The sequence below is a fragment of the Procambarus clarkii genome, chromosome 54 (genome assembly GCF_040958095.1).
Source record: "Procambarus clarkii isolate CNS0578487 chromosome 54, FALCON_Pclarkii_2.0, whole genome shotgun sequence".
NCBI classification, from domain to species: domain Eukaryota; kingdom Metazoa; phylum Arthropoda; class Malacostraca; order Decapoda; family Cambaridae; genus Procambarus; species Procambarus clarkii.
In genome coordinates, this window is record NC_091203.1 from 19822073 (window position 1) to 19843930 (window position 21858).

The following is a 21858-nucleotide window of genomic DNA, read 5'->3' on the forward strand; positions in this document are numbered from 1 at the left end:
AAGGACGAGACTCAAGGATAGGTTTACGATATAGGAAAGATTGGGGAAGATGAAGACCAGAGCTAAGGAAAGAAAAGTGGGAACCCAGTTCGGTAGCGACCTGCAACGGGTCCACCACAAGAGTATCACGGAGGTGAAAGACTGGTGAAACATCGGGAACGAACTTACCCGCTATACATGTTATCATGAATAATGGTAGAATCAATCGCATATTCGTAACATCCCTCCCGGTCCTTAAAAAAAATGAAATTAACTGAAGGTTGATTTAATTTTTTGACTGCATGAAATATAACATGAAAATATAACATGAAGGTACTTCAACAAAAGTATAAAACAGTACAATTTCACACAGTAAAAAAACAAAAACATTTAAATGCATCTTATGAGTATAGAACAATTCATTTAATGGCACTGCAATAGGAAATCCTCTAGATAAGGCATCAGCAATAACATTTTGCCTACCAGAAAACTGACGAATTACAATATTAAATTCTTGCAGAATAAATGACCATCTAAGTATTTTCTGGTTCTTACATTTCATGGAGTTAATGAATGTCAGGGGATTATGATCTGTATATGCTACAACTTGATAGCCTGAAAATGTGTCTCAAACTTCTTAACTGCCAAGATCAAACAAAGTGCTCCCTTCTCAACCACAGAATAATTACTTTGTGCCCTGTCAAATTTACGAGAGAAATAATATACAGGGATGTTCTAAATCATCTGGTCCTACCTGGAACAAAACATCATGTTGTAACACAGCAAACAATTGCTTTAAACTGGACATATGGTCTTCCCAACTCTTACTGAAAGTCAAAATGTCATTTAAATATGCCCTACAATCTGGCACATCCTTCAACAAAGAATTCATTAACTTATGAAATGTTGCTGGGGCATTCCTTAGTCCAAACGACATCACATTAAACTCGAATGCTCCATCAGGGGTGATAAAAGCATCACTTCCCTTGCAAAATCTGTAAGGTGTATCTGGTGATACACATTAGATAAGTCCAATTTTGATACAAAGTTAGCATGACCAATTTGGTCTTGATGCAGTCCTCTAGTAAAGGTAATGGATATACATCAACAACAGTTACCTGGTTTAACTTTCTATAAACCACTACTAATCGCCATTTACCATAGTGGTTTTGGTACCACAAAACACTGTGAACTCCAGAAACTCTGACTGGGTCTAATGAACCCATGTCGTATTAGATAATCAACCTTCTCCTGGATGATACGTCGTTTCTCGGGGAGTCACTCGATAAGGGTGTAGCCGAATTGGAGTTACATCTGTCAGTTTAATGTCATGAGTAATGAGAGACGTCTGAGTGGGGACCTCCCCAAGTAAGTTGGAGGACATCTTCAAAAGGTCGTGGAACTCTGCTCTCTGCCCTTCCTGCAAGTAAGTAATTATCAAAAGAAGGCACCAAACCGGGAAGGCTATGTAGCACCATCAAATGTGCGGAATAATCAGAGAGCGCTAAATATCACCAAGGATGCCAATACGAGAACAAAAACGCATAAGGCGAACGATATCAAAAGTATCTGAGTTACCAAGAATTCAAGTGATAGGTGACCGCGAGGGGCAGTCGGAAAGCCAGACACACGCTCGTCCTGGAAGTCAGGACATTCAAGAAAGGACATGCTCGACCGTAAGAGGGACAATGCAATTAGGACAATAAGGAGCAGGGCGGTGTTCCATCAAGCGACCATGGATTAAGCGAGTATGGCCAATATGCAACCTCGCCAGAGCTGTTTCCCATCGCCGGTTACGGTGGTAGGAGGACGGCCACGAGGAAACAACATTTAAGAGAACGTGGTTTGTTAAAATAACAGACGACCAAGAAGCCTGCCAACGGGTAAGGATGGAGGAATGGATAACCGGGTAAAAGTCGGAATATGGAATACCTTTACGAGAAATGGGAAAAGAGTGGACAGCTTCCTTGGCGGCAGCATCCGCACGCTCATTTAAATACACACCAATATGGCTGGGAACCACACAAAACTCAACCAATTTAAATTTACTGTGAACAAGAAACAGCCAATGCTGGATCTCGAGAACTACTGGATGAACCGGATTAAAGGACCCGAGAGCCATGAGGGCACTACGAGAGTGAACAACAACTACAAAGGAAGACTGACAACGAGAAATCAGGAGACGAAGAGCACAGAGAATAGCATAAAGCTCCGCTGTGAAGATGCTAGTCTCCAGAGGTAACCGACACACATAAGTGCGATCAGGAAAAACAACAGAGTAGCCAACACTGTCCGCAGACTTGTACCCATCGGTAAAGACAGAAACAGAGCGGGAGTGAGAAGAAAAGTGCTCAAGGAAAAGGCGTTTTAGAACCGTAGGAGGGGTAAAAGCTTTAGTGATGTGGGTCAAGGATGTACAAAACCGCAGAAGGGGGACTCTCCATGGGGGCAAAGAAAGAACAACACGCGGAGAAACATTAGAAATACGAACGGAAAGAAAATCCTGTAAGCGAGATAACCGGACAGAAAGAGGGTGGTGGTGAAGAGGAACAGGAACCGCAGGAGGGGTAAAAGTTAAAGCACGACAGAGGCGAGAGGAAGGATGTTGTAAGGACCCCGCAAGATAGCGAAGACAGTATCGATCACGGCGGTCCTGGAGAGACAGGAAGCCAGTGTCAACATACAAACAAAGGACGGGAGTCGAACGAAAGGCACCAGAACTGAGGTGCAACTCAGTATGGTGCAAAGCATCAAGACGTCGAAGAGTAGAAGGAGAAGCAGACGAGTAAGCAAAGCAACCATAATCGAGCTTAGACTGGACAAGAGAGGAATGTAAAGCAAGGAGAGTGCACCTATCCACTCCCCAAGAAGTATGGGACAATACCCAATGGAGGGTAAGGGCCTTAGAGCACTCAACACGGAGGTAAGAGATATGGGGAGACCAAGACAAACGAGTGTCAAGGAATAACCCCCAAAAGCTTCGCGGAATATTTGTACTCAAGGGGATGACCATAAAGTGACAGAGGGACGAAGAACGACCCGTTTCCGAGTAAAAGTCATAGCACAAGTCTTAGAAGTAGAGAACTTGAAGCCATGATCGGTGGCCCAAGATGACACGGCATCAATCGCAAGTTGAAGCTGGCGCTGAAGGAGAGGCGAATCATCACCCTGACAGCAAAGGGTAAGATCATCGACATAGAGAGCGGAGAAGACACCTGAAGGAAGAGTAAAGAAGACCATTGAGGGCAACCAGAAAAAGAGTAGTGCTCAGAACACTACCCTGGGGCACACCTTCGTATTGCTGAAAAGAGGCAGAGAGAGCGGTACCAAGTCGCACCCGAAAGGAACGGCGAGAGAGGAAACCGCGGAGAAAGAGAGGGAGATGACCACGAAGGCCAAAAGAATGAAGTTGGGATAGAATATGATATCGCCAAGTGGTGTCGTAAGCCTTTTTCCAGGTCAAAAAGGTTGGCAACAACGGAAGTCTTCGCAGCAAAAGGAGTACGAATATAGACCTCCAAGTTCACGTGGACATCTGTCGTGCTGCGGCATTTGCTGACTTACCACATCAGACGAACGTTAACCATACGTTCAAAGAGTTTGCAGACACAACTTGTGAGGGCAATAGAGCGAAAGTCCTTAGAGGGAATTTCCAATAGTCCCTGGTTTGCGAACAGGGAGGGAAACGGCATCGAGCCTGTCCTCAGAGACTGACGACGACCCCCAGATCCGATTATACAGACTCAGTAAATACTGAGACGTGCACGGAAGAAGATGGCGAAGCATCTCATAATGAATACCATCGGAGCCCGCCGCCGTAGAACCGCAGAGGGCCAGGGCAGAACAAAGTTCAGAGAGAGAGAGAAGGGATCGTTATAGGGAAGTCGAAGACGATTGCAGAAATCTAAAGGACGAGACTCAAGGACAAGTTTACGAAGAAGGAAAGATTGAGGAAGATGAAGACCAGATCTAACAGAAGAAAAGTGGGAACCCAGTTCAATAGCGACCTGCAATGGGTCCGCCACAGGAGTACTATGGAGGTGAAGGACCGGTGAAACATCGGAAACGAACTTACCCGCTATCTTGCGGATACGCTTCCAGATCTGTGGCAGAGGAGTTTTGGACGTAATGGTGAAGACATAAGATGCCCAACATTCACGTTTAGCTGTACGGATGGCCCTACGGGCCACCGCACTCGCTTTCCGAAAGAAAAGAAAAGAATCGGCCGTCTACCGACGGCGGTGCCTCTTCCAGGCTGCATGCTTACAGCAGACAGCCCGAGCACAGTCTGCATTCTACCAGGGAACGCACTTCTGCGGACTCCGAGAGGAAGAGCGAGGAATAGAGCGGAGGGCAGCGTCGAAGACAGTGTCATGAAAAAGGAGGAGAGCACGAGGGAGAGGCAGAAGGGAGAGGTCAGAGAGAGAAGCACTGAGGGTAAGTAGGTTCCAGTCTGCTTCAGCAAACTGCCACCTAGGGAAGGAGAGGGAAAGGCGAAAAGAGAAAAAGGAAACAAGGATGGGGAAATGGTCACTGCCATGGAGGTCATAAAGAACCTGCCACGTGAAATCTAAGTAAAGAGAAGAAGAGCAGAGAGAAAGATCAAGACAGGAAAGGGTGCGAGTCCGAGAGTCCAAATGAGTGGGCTCACCAGAATTCATAAGAGAGAGGAAAGAAGAGAGGATAAACGGCTCAAGAAGGCGACCTCGGGTATTCGTCAGAACATCACCCCAAAGAGAATGACGACAATTGAAATCACCGAGCAGGAGCACAGGCTCCGGCAAGGAGTCCAGTAGGTGTTTCAGATCAGGAAGAGAAAGCAGGACACTCGGGGGGAGATAAATGGAACAAACTGTGTACCATTTCCCCACAAAGATAAGAGCAGCAGAACAATGGAGAGGCAAAGGAAAAAGTAAGGGGACAAAGGGAACATCAGCGCGAATCAAGAGAGCAGAAGAATAAGGAGCCCTAGGAACAGCTTGTGGGGGGGGGGGAGTGAAAGGAATAGCCATGAAAGCGACCAGGACGAGCACCAAGCATCGGTTCCTGGAGACAGACACAAAGGGGCGAAAACCGCAAAATCAGAAGTTTGAGTTCGAGGAAATTGGCGTAATAACCTTGAATGTTCCCATTGAAGAATAGACATAGACGAGAAGAGAAAGGATAACAACAGAGAACAAGGAAGAAACAAAGGCGAAAGAGCAACATAGCACGTTAAAGAATATCAGGGTCGGGATCAGGGTCAGCAAAGTCAGGGTTAGGGGGCATGGGTTAACTTAGCAATATCGGAGCGAAGGCAGCAGGAGAACAGACCAGAGGTGGGCGAGCGGGGTCCGGAGGAGGAAGGAGGAGACAACAGAGAGGAGCAGTCAAGGACAGCAGCAGGAAGAGGAGTAGAAGAAAGAGGGGAGTGCACCTCAGCAAGGGCAGCAACCGAGGGAAGCGGGGGCCAAGGAAACCTCCATAGCAGGAACAGGGGGCGCAACCACCGAAATGGGAGGGGAAGGAGCAAGAAAATCAGTAGTAGGGACCGAGGAAGAGAGCAAAGCCTTCTTACTCGCCGGGGAGGAGGAAGGAGAGGAGCCAGGCTTACGCTTCTGATTTAAAGAGACCGGCATCCCAGCAACTACGTTCCGGGCAACGGATTTCACCGTCTCAACAGGAGAAGCTGAACGAGAGCACACACGACGGCCGAAAGGAGAGCGATGGACATCAGCCTGCACCGACAGGCGGCGGGGAGAGTCAATAGATGGAGGAGAAGGATGGGAAGGAGGATCGGAGGGAGACGAGGAAGAAGACACAGGAGACATGACAGACCGGGTAGAAAGAAGGGGAACCCCAGACAGAGGACCAGGAAGGGGACCCTCCGGGACAGAACTCAAATGAACAGAGGAGGGGGCAGTGGGCGTATCAGGGTCCAAGGCCCGGAAATGGTTGCGAGTCTGAGGAAGGTGGGAAGGACGAGGAGAGGAAGAGCGCAACACATGAGCATAAGAGACGTTAGCATAAAGCGGGAGCCGGCGAACCTGGCGCCTCGCCTCAGGAAAAGAAACGCTCCTGGTGCTTCAAGTTGAGGACGGCTGCCTCAAGCTTGTAATGGATACAGGCAAGGGAGAAGGTAGGATGGACCTCACCGCAGTTGAGGCAGCGAGCCTGGGGAGAAGTGCACTCCGACTTAGAGTGACCTTCACCCCCACACAAAGGACAGAGAGAGAGAGACAGTCCCAGAGCAGCGGAGGGCACCATGCCCAAATTTCCAGCACTTGTTACAAAGCCGAGGAGAAGGAATATACTCCTGGACAGAGCACCTGGCACCAGCAAGAATGACAGAGGGTGGAAGGGTCCTACCATCAAAGGTAATCTTCACAACCCGGAGGGGTTGACGGCGACTACCACGAGGGGGACGAGTAAACGTGTCCACCTGGAAGACAGAATGGCCTTGGGCATCAAGAATATGCCGAATATCATCGTGGCAGTCCTGCAGATTCCGAACACTGGTCGCAACATGGGGCGGGAGGAGAATAGTGCCAACGCTGGTGTTGGCACTATTCTCAACCGAACGTTCTTTGAGACCCGAACAGGGATCTCGCCAAGGCAGGATTAGGCATCCAAGTGGGAAGCTGCATCCTGAGGAGCAGCAGCAACGACACGTGTACCAAGACGAGTGGGGTTGAAGGTAACAGAGGCATTCCACGGAATCAACAAGATGCCGATGGAGGGAGAAATCATCAGGAGGCGCAAAATTAAGAGGGAGGAGATCAAAGTATTTGGCCCATGAAGCGGGACCAAACAAGGCCTGATACGCATCAGTACGGGAAGGAATCGAGCGAGTGCGGCCGTGGCGCTGACGGCGTTGAGGTTAAAAGGCGCAGTAGTCACAACGAGAGACTTAGCCGCACCAAGGAACGAAGTAGTCACCACTGGGGGCTTGAGGCTCGACCCAACCACAGAGGAGGAAGGGGAGCTTGGAAAAGAAGTCAGGATGGTCAGAGGAGGAGCAAGGTCGGGGCCCAATGCAGCGGGGGCTACAGAGCCCAGTCTTCCAATACAGGCCGACTCGGGGGCTTGGTCGCCCACCCCACGAGCCTGAGAGGGTACAACAGAAACATTCATCGACATACAGACGAAGAGAGAAATTCATTCACGAATGTGCCCCCATACCCACCATGGAGCCACAATTAGAGGCAGGACACCCAACAGGAAGCTATCGCCGATTATGCCGGGGCCCTCTAGGGGTGCGTCTTGAGTATACGCCCACAAACACCACCTTATGAAGGGTCAGTCCGTCGAGATCGGGTTCAGCGACGAAAGGAGGATTGACAATAAAAGGTTTCCCTCGCTCGAGACGTTGGGTACTACAGTTCTACGGGTGCAAGAGTATGCCTCCTCAAGCACCCGAGCGTCAAAATAGAAGAAGTCCAAAGGAATAACCAAAACAAGCAAAAGGTTGGCAGGAAACGTCAAGTAGATAGGAGAAGGGGGTTGAAAAACGAAACATAAGGAAAAGGAAAAGCGATCCAGCACAATTAGAGAAGACAGCAGCAGGAGTGCAAGGCCACAAAAGGACAGAGGACTGTCCCACAGCGCATCACACTCCGGCAGCCGTCTACTAAGCCCCCTCACGGCGCCAACGGGCCGGATGGGGAGGGAGCCTCATCCTGCAAATGACAACAATTCTTCCTCGGAACTGGAATTAGATAAAAGAGGATTACCATCTTCCCCTAAAACACTTGACTCCTCAGGATTTACCTCCTCAGTAACACAACAAGCCACAATACTTGGCCCACAATAAGCCTTCAACCGGTTCACATGTACACTCATGATTTGACGTTTGTGTTGGGGATTGCAAACTTTGTAGGTGACTTCAAGACATTTTACCACTTGATAAGGTCCTGCAAATTTATTTGACATAGAAGTACCCATGCGAGGCTTCAAGACCCTTACCAAATCTCCTGGTTCATAAACTCTGAGTTTGGCCTTGAACCTCTTGTCATGCTTCTCCTTCATTACCTGTTGTTGCTCGCCCAGATGTCGTAATACTCCTTCGTTCTAGACAGCTTGCTCTTCACATCCTTCAGATAACGCTCACTCTGCCTAGCTGTTACATCTCCCAACATTTTCTCTTGCAACATTTTTAAAGATCCTCTCACCTGATGTCCAAAAACAAGATCAAATGGAGAGCAGCCTAGGGCAGTGTGCAACCCGTCTCTAGCAGCAAATAGTACAAATGGTAAATTGTCATCCCAATGTCTGGATGAATCTTCCCCAGTTGCTTTTAACATCTTTTTGAGGGTTTGGTGGAACCGCTTGATTCCCCCTTGACTCTGGGGATGGTAAGGACTGGAAAAATTATGCTGTATACCAAATGAATTACAAAAGGTTTTAAATGTTGTGGAACAAAAATTGCTCCCATTATCAGTTTGAATTATACGGGGCATACCAAATAGTGAAAAAAATCGTTCCAACTGCTTTATAAGTGTAGAAGCCCTAATGTTACGTAAGGCATATGCTTCAGGGAACCTGGTGGTCATACATAGAATAGTAAACATATACATATTTCCGGATTTGGTACGGGGTAAAGGTCCAACACAATCCAGTACCACATGAGTAAAAGGTTCCTCTGGCATTACAATAGGGTATAATGGTGCTCGTGGCACAGTCTGGTTAGGTTTACCAACAGTTTGACACAACTCAATTGTGACAATATCTGACTACATCCTTTTTGAGTTTTGGCCATTAGAAAAAAATTACATATCTTATGATACATACTGGAAATCCCTTGGTGACCTCCCATCAGGATATCATGGGCAGCTTGCAATACCTGGTCCCTATACTCCTTGGGTACAACGAGCTGGGTCCTAGACTCGCAATCATCTGATGAGGGAGTTCCTGAGGGTCTCCATCTTCTCATCAGACATCGATCATTGAAATAACAACCCGTGCTCTCATCCAAAGTATCAATAGTGTCAGCTGCTTCTGTATAACAGTAAGCTAGACTGGGATCAGTACTCTGCAACTCATTCAAGGTCTGGAACTCAACAGCTGGAGCGAGCGGGCCAGGAACTGGTACCTGGGCCACCTCTTCCAGACCATCTGGGTCAGAGTAAATTAGGGCTTTGGCACCGGCCTCACTCTCGACATCCGCGTGAGCTAAGAATGTATCCTCAAGGTCCACCTCCACCTCCCTGTCTGAAGGGGGTCCTGGCCTCGAGAACCTCCACCTTAGTAGTAACAGGACTTACCACACTCTGCTTACCTATGGATCTGGTCACAACACAGGCTGGATAAATGACACCATCATCCGCATCTGGTTGAGCCAGTACTTCACTAGGTTAAGTAAACATGACAGGACAATCTGTCCCACTAACTTGACACTTGTCAAAGTCATTGCCTACAATAACATCAACCCCAAGGATGGGCAACTGCTCACTAACTGCTACAGTGCACCAACCCGGTGTAATTGATTATTTCAGGTTAACTTTAATTAATGGTACATGCTGGACATGACCTCCAAATCCTTGTAATAACACTACCTCCCCAGTGTCTTCTGTGCTAGCATCAGTAAGAACACGGTGAGAAATTAGAGACTGGGAAGCACCAGTGTCCCTTAATAACTCCACTGGCTTCCAGGTTCCACTAGTACATAATAAGGTACCCGAATGTAGGTATGGTTCAAAATTAGTCATCCACTTGGACATGACTGGAGCAACATTGACATTAAAGTCTTGCAAACCCCTACTCATAATCAGACCAGTTGGTCTCAACTCCGGGTGCAAAGCATAACAGGAATTTACCACGACCTCTTCTCCTGCAATGCGTGCAGTATCTGCCAGTGGTCGAAACAACCGAACCAACTGCAGGTTTAAACACTACATTACTTGAGAGTGACAACCCTGTCTGTTTTTCAGTTTTAGGCTTTACAGGAGAAGGGTTCAGGGGAGAAGGTGAGGTAGCTGGTCGGGGCTGGAAAACATGAGATTTAGGAGCATGATAATTAGTCTTAACATTATAATGATTAGTTGGTGCTCGAAAAGGCACCTTAGTAAGTAATTCATGCTCGTCAGCTAGCTTGACTAGTTTCATAAGATCAGTGGTTTGTTTGTTTTCCGCTATAAACAAAGCTAATTTCTCTGGTAGACAACCTAAAACTTCCTCAGTTACTATGAGGTTTCTCAAAGTCTCAAACTCTGTAATGTTAAGTGCTTTAACCCATCTGTCAAAATGATTTTGTTTAACCCGTACAAAGTCAGAAATAGTCTGGTTGTGTGCTCTTTTTAAACCTCTGAATTTTTGTCTATGTGCCTCTGGGATCTGCTAGTATGCATTCAAGATGCTCTGTTGGACAAATTTAAAATCGAAAGAATTCTCAGCAGGAATAGATGCAAAAACTTCCTGAGCTTTCCCCTTAAATTGTTCCTGCATAATGGCAACCCATTGATCCACAGGCCAATTCATGCTGACTGCTAACTTTTTAAAATGTAAAAAGAATATTTCTGGATCTTCCTCATTAAATTTAGGTAAATCTACATGTTTACTATACTTGGAAGAACTATTAGTGCTCTCTGGATTATTGCTAGTGTTACCTTGCCCTGCTGCAATTCTCTGTTTCTTCAACCTGTTATTATTTTCAGCCATACTCTGCTGAATTTCTAATTCTTTAGTTTGCTGCTCGGCTAGTTGTAACTGAGCCTCCAACTCAAGTTGTGTTTGCTGGTTCTGTAACTCCAACCTCTTTTTCTGCTTCCAGTCTAGCCATTTCTAATTTAGTCTCCATCTCCAACTTTAAGATTGCCACCTGGTCACTTGACTCTTCTTCTAACTCTCCTAAACACTCCTCGTCAAGTTGCTCCTCCTCCACCAAGTGTGTGACAATGACTTAACACTTGAGCCTTTAACATTTTACTGGAAACTGTTAGGTTCAATTTATCAGCCATAAACAACAAACCAGACTTCTTCAAGTCTTTAATTTTACCAAACTTTGGCTGCTTCACCAGCACAGCAACCTGCTCCTCCATGGTTGGCTCAATTATCACAACTTAGTACTTAAAACAACACTGAAAATTTTGCTTGGCCCCTGGCACAAGCTGAACACTTACCTCAATCATGAAGCGTTGAGAAGTTTTCACAGCAGCTCAGACTGAACAGAGAATATGTACACAGGCTTGATTAGGTGTCACTAGATAACTACAGAGTACCTAGGAAGGTAATTGCTATTAGTAATCTGCACTGTTAATTAGTACATTATGTTACAGGGAATTAATAATCAATGGATCCCGGACAGTGGCCTTCATTTTGTTATCACCTTTGAAGTCTAGGTATGGTTCTTTTGCTTGCAGTAATCAAAAAATAATAATTTCGGCCCTGCCTCAAAGTTTGTCTAGGGTAGTATTGAAAAACACTGCTTAACATGCAAAACAATATACTGTACTTAAGGGTAACAAGACATATGAAACAGATAAATGGTAAAAATTATAAGAAGCCAGAATTATCCTTCAGAATGCAATAATATCATAAAATCCCTTAATGAGCACAGACAATTTCTTAAACACATGAATGAATCAATGGAGTAGCACAAAATAGTCTTACTAAGAGAACTAACTAAGTATTAAGTAAAATAAACAAGATACACCGACTTATCTCCAATACTTGTCTCCTCCCAGCGAGCTAACCCACGCGACTACTTAGCCTCCCGCCAGCAAGGCAGGCGTCCTACCAAAAGATCAACTTAGCACCCACAGGAATTCTTGTGAAAACTCTACTAACAGAGTGTAGTACAAAAATATATAATCTGTAATCTTAAATGTATATAATACTGTTACAGTAATCACAGGAATTAATTACAATCAATAACAGGAATTATTCAAAGGCTGAAATATTGACGCTAGCTTGACAACAGGCCGCACACTGGAAACATCCAAATATGGTCATACCCCCACGGGTAAGCTACCACTCCCTCCAACAAGAAATAATTTGCACAAGCCTATAAAAAATAATGCAACTCAGGCACACTACAGCATGCTACAATATAAATCATACAATATTAACTGGAACACAACTGGATACCATACTAATAATAGTACTGAACAGGGAAAGGATTAAATGCTATACATAGTTATCATAAATAATAGTAGAATCAATCATAGATTCGTAACAGTGGTATCATGTATATAAGTTCGCCCCAGTAAACTGGTGGATTTTACCATAGCATTTAACTCTACCCATCGACCGGAGGCCTGGTCGACGACTGGGCCGTGGGGAAGGTAAGCCCCCAAAACACTTCAAGGTAAGGTAACCTACCCTAGACAACTTGTTGAGGCCAGGTGGTTTTTTGCTAATTTACGGATAGGTCTGTGGTGCCAGGGATGCTGTGGGATGTGGTGGCACAACAGGGAAACACTGGTTTCTGAGGTGCAAAGACCTTTGAAAAATTACGTTTTTTTTCATTATCGACAAAGTAATATTTGAATTATATTGTTGAGGAAAACTTTTCTTTACTATTAATATTTTAAGGGGACAGATATTTGATATCATAATTCTTTTCTGGTGACAAATTGGAGCATTTTGATCTGACGTAATCCTATAAACGTGCAGCACAAACTGTTGCTTCCACTGACAATAGTAAACAACCAACATTTAATGAATGAAAGCCCAGGTCGCTTGTGTCGTGGATTACGATTGGATCTTCAGATTGCTAAATGCTGTTGTTATATAAGTTTCATGCAGTCCGTCTTCGCATACAAAGAAACTCGTCAAACCCCCAATTCATGAATGAAAATCGGTTTACACAGGACTCACAACAGATGACGAGCAATCCCTATGGCGCAGTGGTAAAACACTCTCCCGGCGGATGCCAAGCGATTTGGGCTGCGATCGTATCTTGGCCCGGGAGAATTTACTGGGCGCCAGTCTTTAACTGTAGATTCTGATCAGCCAGCAGTGAATGTGTACCTGGTTGTTAAACGATTTGGCGGGTCGTATTCTTTGGAAAATTTGGATTGAGGACTTGCTCGAAACGCTATGCGTGCTAGTGGCTGTACAAGAATGTAAGAACTCTTGTATATATAAATAAATACAAAGTAAATACAAAAATGACATCCAAACACTTCCGGAACAAGTGCTCCGCTTACGTCCTCTGTTCGAACCACAATTCTATAAATGCTTTACCTACGTACTTCAAGTACAAATAATCGCCAACAGAACCTAAACACCTAACCTAATTTACGCCTAACCATACATAGAATTTTAATGTATAATAATATATATGAGATCATCTTCATATGATAAATCATCTATTCAAATTGAACTTCAGATAGATAATGTTAACATTAGCAATAAAAATGATGAAAAGTTCCTTGGCCTATACTTAGACAAGAGACTCAAATTCAGCACCCACAAACAACATAATCAAAAAAGTCTCAAAAACGGTCGGTATACTTTCTAAAATCAGATGTTATGTTCCAAACTCTGCTCTCCTCTCCTTATACTATGCACTAATCTATCCCTTTCTTACATATGGTATCTGTGCATGGGGTTCAACCACTGTAAATTACCTCAAGCCCATCATCACCCAGCAAAAATCTGCTATCATAGCTATAACACTTTCTACAGACAACACACAGCCCCTCTGTTGAAGTCCCCTAATATGCTAAACATACACTCCACACATTGTCATATGCTATTTACGTGTACAAAACCTTGTTCCTAAATGCTAATCTTGATCTGAAACTTCTCATTGATAGGTGCAATAGAACCCATGAGCACCAAACCAGAAATACATATCACTTTGATATATCCAGAGTCAAACTAAATCTGTACAAACATTCCATGCAAATACAAGGACCTAGTCTTTGGAACTCACTTCGACGAATTAATTTTTTTTTTAACCTATGCCCAATTCAAAAGTAAAACCAAAATTTACCTACTCTCATCCTCATAGCTTCTTACCTTGTGCTTCTAACTCACGCAATATCATGTACTACCCCCTTCCCTAATATTAGTAGTTAAGACATATATCTTTACCAGTGTAATCACTAATGTAAATTTATATTGTAGTTATTTGTTGATATAAAACCTTGCTACATGTACCTTTTCATCTTACCGGATATGTTAGATTAAGGACCTGCCCGAAACGCTATGCGTGTTAGTGGCTTTGCATGAATGTAAAAATACCAAGCATATGTAATCACACCAACCCATTGTTCCTTGTGAATAAATTATTATTATTATTATTATTATTATTATTATTATTATTATTATTATTATTATTATTATTATTATTATTATTATTATTATTATGTTGAACCCATACAAAAAGGTCTGAAGGAACTCCACAAATAGTCAAATGACTGGCAAATGTTTTTTGACTATTGACAAATGCAAGACCCTGCATGTAGGGCATAACAACCCACGCCACAACTACTAATTAATAACAATACATTATAGCAGATTGATGAAGAAAAGGACCTTGAAGTCAAAATCCACTACTCACTGAAAGTTGTACAGCAGGTAGGAGCATCAGTTAAAAAAACTAACCAAATACTTGGAATAATGAAGCATACCTTTGCCTTTAAGGAAAAGATGGTAGTGATTCAATTGTATAAATCTCTGATGCGCCCCCATTTGGATTACTGTATCCAAGCATGGATACCACATGTTCAGAAGGACATAGCTGCTTAAGAGAAAGTGCATCACCGGGCAACATAAATTATTCCAGAGCTAAGTCAACTCACGTATCAGGAACGGTTGAGGGCCACAGGGCTAACGACACTGCAAACCAGGCATGAGAGGGCGGATCTTACTGAAACCTAAAATACTGAACAATTTGGAGGATGTTGATCTAGACAATTTCTTCAAAAAGGTCAGATTTAACACGAAAAAGGAGCAACGGTTTCAAGCTCAACAAGCCACAATGTAGGACTGAAAACAGGAGATGCTTTTTCACCCACATGGATATTATCCCATATAACTGCCTTCCCGACGAAGCCATAAATGCCAAAACTCTGTTAATTTTTAAGATGCAGCAGGAAATGATCATCAAGGCAAGTGGGGGGGGGGGGGGGGGGAACTTCAACAAGCCACCGGCTTCCTGTCCTCGTCGAAACCACTAGTGTTAGTGGCTCTCAGGTACTCAGGTAAACTATTCTAAGAGATTCCAAATCCCAACTGCCAAATGTGGCATATAACATTAATAAATGTGCCATTGTCAAGACATGTTAATATAAAAGGTATCAACAGCTGCATGTTGATAGTACTGTGTATGAGGCCAAGCTTCATGAACAGGAGACACCGCTATATCAGGGGGTCCACTATATGACAGAAAGGGGGAATGTTGTCTGCCAAGGCTGCTAAGGTTGCAAGACACAATGCAACTAGCGAGAAAATTCATTGTCTGATACTTCCTCATAATGAATGGTTTTAATAGTACCAATATTATGGTAATATTAATTTGGTATGCATATATCTGTGGACCGCTAGAGTTAATGTTTTTATCAATGGCCTGCTTCTCTAGAGGGTTCGCCACCTCTTGAGTTACATGGTAGTCAGAGCAGAAAAATTTTTTTTTTAGTAGAAATGATTGGATAGACACTATGTATATTATAAATCTTATACTGGTGCGTTTGCTTTTTTCTTTCTCTTCAGTCTGCCATGTTTTGTAACAGCCTCGCAACAACACAATGGTGTACGCTTATAGTAGTGCAGACGGAGTCGAAGAGCTGGAGTGCGGGACGAGAGCATAGTAGCTGGATGAGGCTGGAGTCTGTCCAGTGTCGAGGCTGAGGCGTCTTGTGAGGGTAGGAACCGAACACGTCGAGTGTTATATTGTTGTTGGTGAATGTTGAAGATGTGCGATATCTCTCCAACGTCTGTACTGAACCACTCATAGAGTTAGACTAATGATAATTGATTGATTTATGAAGATTAAGCCACCCAAGAGGTCGTACGGGCATGAATAACCCGTAAAGATGATGATTCGTTGTTGTTGTTTTAGATTTAGATACCCAGAACGAAATGTTCATGTGGAACGGGCTATAATGAGCTCGTAAAAATAGTGATGATTTGCTGTCGACTGGTTAGAGTACCAGTCCACACCTCACCTAACCATCCTCTAGCAGGCTTGGGAAGAGGTATTAATTGTACACTTGGGAAGAGGTATTAATTGTAATTAGTGGACTAAGTAGAATTAACAGACCCATCTCATTATCTGCATATAGCTAATTAGAATAGGGAGCAAGTATATTCCTGATATAATATACTTGCTACAGTATGATTACACTACAGTATTATTTAAATAACAATGATTATTATTATAATTTGTATTATTATTATTATTATTAATTCAAGCTTCCTAATACTCATAATATTCTCATGGAACGAATAAGAACGATAAATTTCGTAAGTTCTTGCGTAACTGCTTAATGAATCCGGGCCCCCTGTTCCCAGCAAAATTTTAATGAAGTTGTTTTTCTCATCAACATTTCCAGTGGCGGGTCGTGAACAGTTAGAATTGAGGGACTGCATCATTGCAAGCGTAACACAACAGTAAAATAATAATCATTATTCATTTAATGTCAGCTGCGAAAAGTTGATACTTTACTGAGTTCAATGACAATTTTTCATTGTCATTGTTTGTCAGAGGGTAATTAAACATAAAGTAGTCAAAGCAACTTCAGCACCGTTAGCAACACATGCTCTCATTCAACTAAACACTAAACACGGGACTGATGGATTGACGGAGCTGCATCGAATGCAGCTAAACATTGCATGATGTAGTGCCGTTAAATCCTGCATTATCGTACAGCATGAAACTGCTATTTTTCTATCGTTTTAACGAATATTGTCAAAATTCAGCTTTGAATATATTGAAATTATCTTATAAAGACTTTGTTGCAACACATTTGTTAGTTGCTTATTATTCTAGTGTGAGGTTGATGGGGTCATACGCCTGGTAGTGAGTGCCTGGGGGAACTGGAGCTCAGCAGTTCCTATGAGCAAGTGTTTTCATGATTTTTTTATTTATTTATTTATATTTATTTATTTATTTATGCATATACAAGAATGTACATTGGGAATGTGAGGATACATAATATGGTAATTACAGTCTTGTAAAGCCACTAGTACGCGCAGCGTTTCGGGCAGGTCCTTAATCTAAGAAAATTTTAAGGAGGTAAATACTTGCAAAATTTATAGACAAAAAAATGATAACAGTTACATGGAATGATAAAAAGAAGATGAGAGAAAATTGTAGGTACAGTATATTAAAGCACATAGGTAGCTAAGATTGATTGCAATGACAGCTTGAATGGTAGTTGACAAAAATTGGTAGTCACAATACAGCATATGGCTAGCACATAAAAGAAGACAGTAATGAACACAACGATAAGGTTGTTTGATACTACATAAAAATTAGGAGATTGGGTAACACTAGGTACAGAGCAAATTTAAAGCTCAGTGTAGGAAACTGAGAAGATGAAATTAGGTACTTTTTGGTTTTGCTTTTAAATAAGGCAAAAGTTTTACAGTTTTTCAATTCACTAGGGAGTGAGTTCCATAGACTAGGTCCCTTAATTTGCATAGAGTGTTTACACAGATTAAGTTTGACCCTGGGGATATCAAAGAGATATTTATTTCTGGTGTGGTGATAATGGGTCCTATTACATCTGTCCAGGGAGAGTTTCAGAGCATGGTTTGCATTTAAGAACAAGGTTTTGTAAATGTAGTTGACACAAGAGAATGTGTGGAGGGAGTTAATATTTAGCAAGTTTAGGGATTTAAACAAGGGAGCTGAGTGTTGTCTGAAAGCAGAGTTAGTTATTATTCTGATAGCAGATTTTTGCTGTGTGATGATGGGCTTAAGGTGGTTTGCAGTGGTAGATCCCCATGCACAGATACCATAATTAAGATAGGGGTAGATTAGTACATAATATAGTGAGAGGAAAGCAGAGTTAGGGACATAATATCTGATTTTGGAGAGTATTCCAAATGTCTTAGAGACTTTCTTAGTTATGTGTTGAATGTGGGTGCTGAAGTTGAGTCTCTTGTCTAGGAATAGGCCAAGAAACTTGCCATAATTTTTATTACTGATGTTAATGTTGTCAATCTGTAGCTGAATTGCATTTGATGATTTCCTTCCAAATAAGATGTAGTAAGTCTTTTCGATGTTTAATGTTAGTTTGTTCGTTGACATCCATAAGTGGACTTTTTTTAATTCATTATTCACAACATTATTTAGTGTATGTGGATTGAGGTCTGAATAGATAAGGGTAGTATCGTCAGCAAACAATATAGGTTTGAGAATATTAGAGACATTAGGCAGATCGTTTATATATATAAGAAATAGAAGAGGTCCTAAGATACTGCCCTGTGGCACTCCAACGGTAATTGGTAGAGTGGAAGAAGTTGTATCATTGATGGTTACATATTGGTGTCTGTCACTAAGATAGGATCGGATGTAGTCAAGGGCAAGGCCTCGGATTCCATAATGCTGGAGTTTAAGTAAGAGGTAGATGTGATTAACAGTATCAAAGGCTTTTCTTAGGTCAATGAAGAGTCCAATCGGAACCATGATCATCAAAAATGGCCTCTGGCATGCTAAGTCCTAATTTACTGTCAGATTTTGTATGCAGAAATTGTTCAATCTTCATATGAGACGACGCCAAGACAAGCATGTATGAGGATCACAGGTGCGGGATCACTTCTCACAAGGCAAAGACGCGACCACCATGTATGTCCTGCCTCTGTCACGCGCTGCACCTGTAGTATCAAAATGGTCCTCTGGCCATGCCAACCGGGTCTCTCCAGGTACGAGTTCTCACTAGTTACAGAATTGATTAATCTTCGTCGTCACTGTAATAATTATACCTGGATAAATAGACACTAGAGGTTGTCTTCAGTTCATTGTTTATCCTCTCTCCCCCAAAGGTCTCATAATTATTATTATTATTATTATTATTATTATTATTTATATTATTATTATTGTACAAAATTATAAGGTAAGTAAAACAGAAAACTATCGATATTATAATATAATTATAACATAATTAGTAAAAAATACTACAACATAAGTCTCAATCCTAACAATACATATCACAGACTAAGCACTATAGAGAACACAGTTATATCTGGACTGAAGATGAATTATAATTCATCAGTGAATAATATTACTACAGGCACATTAAATAAATTGGTGAATACTAGAATGGATAAAACAATGGTTAAAACAAAGAAAACAAAGAGTTGTGCCACATGGGAATGACTCTCACTGGGGAAATGTGATAAGTGAGATACCACAAGGCTCCATTTTGGGGCCAACCTTTATTGTTATATACGTCGATGACTTAGATGAGAATATAACAAACCACATTATCAAATTTCCAGATGACACAAAGATTTATGGTAAAGTGGGAAGTGAAAATTATATTGAGATCTTAAAAGAAATCTACATGAACTCCACAAATGGTCAGATGCTTGGCAAATCCTTTTTAATATCGTTAAATGCAAGACCTTGCATGTGGGGTATAACAACCCATGCCACAACTACCAAATTAACCGCATTAACTTGTAGCATATTGATGAAGTAAAGGACCTTGAAGTCAGAATCAATCATTCACTGAAAGTTGCACAACAAATGGGCAGGAAAAAAAGATAAGCAAACCCTAGGAATAATCAAGCGTACCTTTGAATTTAAGGAAAGTAAGGTAGTCATTCAACTGTAGAAATCTCCGGTGCGCCCCACCAGGATTATTTCATCCAAGCATGCAGACCTCATCTTCAGAAAGACAGATTCATTGGAGAAAATTCAGCACCGGGCATCAAAAATAATTCAAGACAAAGTCAACTCTCATATCAGGACAGGTTGAGAACCACAGGGCTAACAATACTGTGTTATTGATCAACAACACTGTAACCTATGTATGAGCTGTGGAAAAGAAGTTCCTGTAAAATAGTCTAATAGGGGGTATAGGTGTTGTGAAGAACTCTGTAGGGTAAGGCAGGTCCTAGTCAATAACGGCTTCTCCAATGGTTTCATCGAAGACATCATAAGAAGGAAAGTGAAAAGCCATGCAACCTCCGAAGAGACAACTAACACAACACCTATACCCCCTATTAGACTATTTTACAGGAACTTCTTTTCCACAGCTCATAAAACAGAGGAAAGGGTCCTGAAAGATATTGTTAATAGAAACGTCATCCCTACAGACAAAAATCAGAGGATACAACTGACGATTTACTATAAAACCAGAAAAACGGCCAGCCTACTCATGAGAAACTCTCCAGACACAAAACAGAACGCTTTAAAAGAGACTAACGTCGTCTATGCCTTCAAATGCCCACTTGGGGACTGTAAGCTCCAAAAAACCCAGTATATAGGCAAGACAACAACATCTCTTTCTAGGCGTTTAACGATGCATAAACAACAGGGCTCCATTAAGGAACATATAATCTCTTCCCATAACCAAACCATCACCAGAGAAATCCTAGTAAACAACACAGAAATCATCGATAGATACAGCGATAGCAGGCGGCTTGACGTTTGCGAGGCACTACACATCAAGAAGTCAACACCAGCAATCAACAGCCAATTATTGCACAACTATATTCTACCCACCTCAAGACTCCGCTCCAATATAGAAGCATCAAGAAATATGGACCAATAGGCTTTCTACAAACACTTCTATTCAATACCCATTGTTTCTGTTCTGTCTTGTGTTGATACTTTTAATACCCTATTAATATCCCCTAGTGTTCTGTCTTGTGTTAATGCCACATCACCCTTCCCACCTCACTCAAAAGTAATGCCACATCACCCTTCCCACCTCACTCAAATGTAGATATAAAATCAGGGAAACGCAAGTTCTAATCAGTTGTGTATTTGTGAAGTCTTTGAAAATGTAATAAGTTTTACGAAACGCGCCCGTGTCGCGTCAGACTAGAAATAAAAATGAATTTTGGAGAAGTGATTTTTGATTTACCTCCAACAGTGAAGCGTAATGTACGAAAGATTGAGAAAATTCGTGTTAGAATTATTAATCTTACTTTTTCGGTCATATTTAATAATATATGTCTACAGGAAAGACTGCTACCAAAATATACTAATATATATATATATATATATATATATATATATATATATATATATATATATATATATATATATATATATATATATATATATATATATATATATATATATATATATATATATATATGTCGTACTTAGTAGCCAGAAAGCACCTCTCAGCCTAGTATGCAAGGCCCGATTTGCCTAATAAGCCAAGTTTTTTTTAATTAATATATTTTCTCTATTTTTTTTCTTATGAAATGATAAAGCTACCCATTTGATTATGTATGTGGTCAAAATTTTTTTATTGGAGTTAAAATTAACGTAGATATATGACCGAACCTAACCAACCCTACCTAACCTAACCTAACCTATCTTTATAGATTAGGTTAGGTTAGGTAGCCGAAAAAGTTAGGTTATGTTAGGTTAGGTTGGTTAGGTAGTCGAAGAAACATTAATTCATGAAAACTTGGCTTATTAGGCAAATCGGGCCTTGCATAGTAGGCTGAGAAGTGCGTTCTGGCTACTAGGTACGACATATATATATATATATATATATATATATATATATATATATATATATATATATATATATATATATATATATATATATATTTATATATATATATAATATATATATATATATATATGTATATATATATATATATATATATATATATATATATTTATATATATATATAATATATATATATATATATATATATATATATATATATATATATATATATATATATATATATATATATATATATAACTTTATTTGAAAATGTCATTACACAAAAAAAGTTACAATATTGATT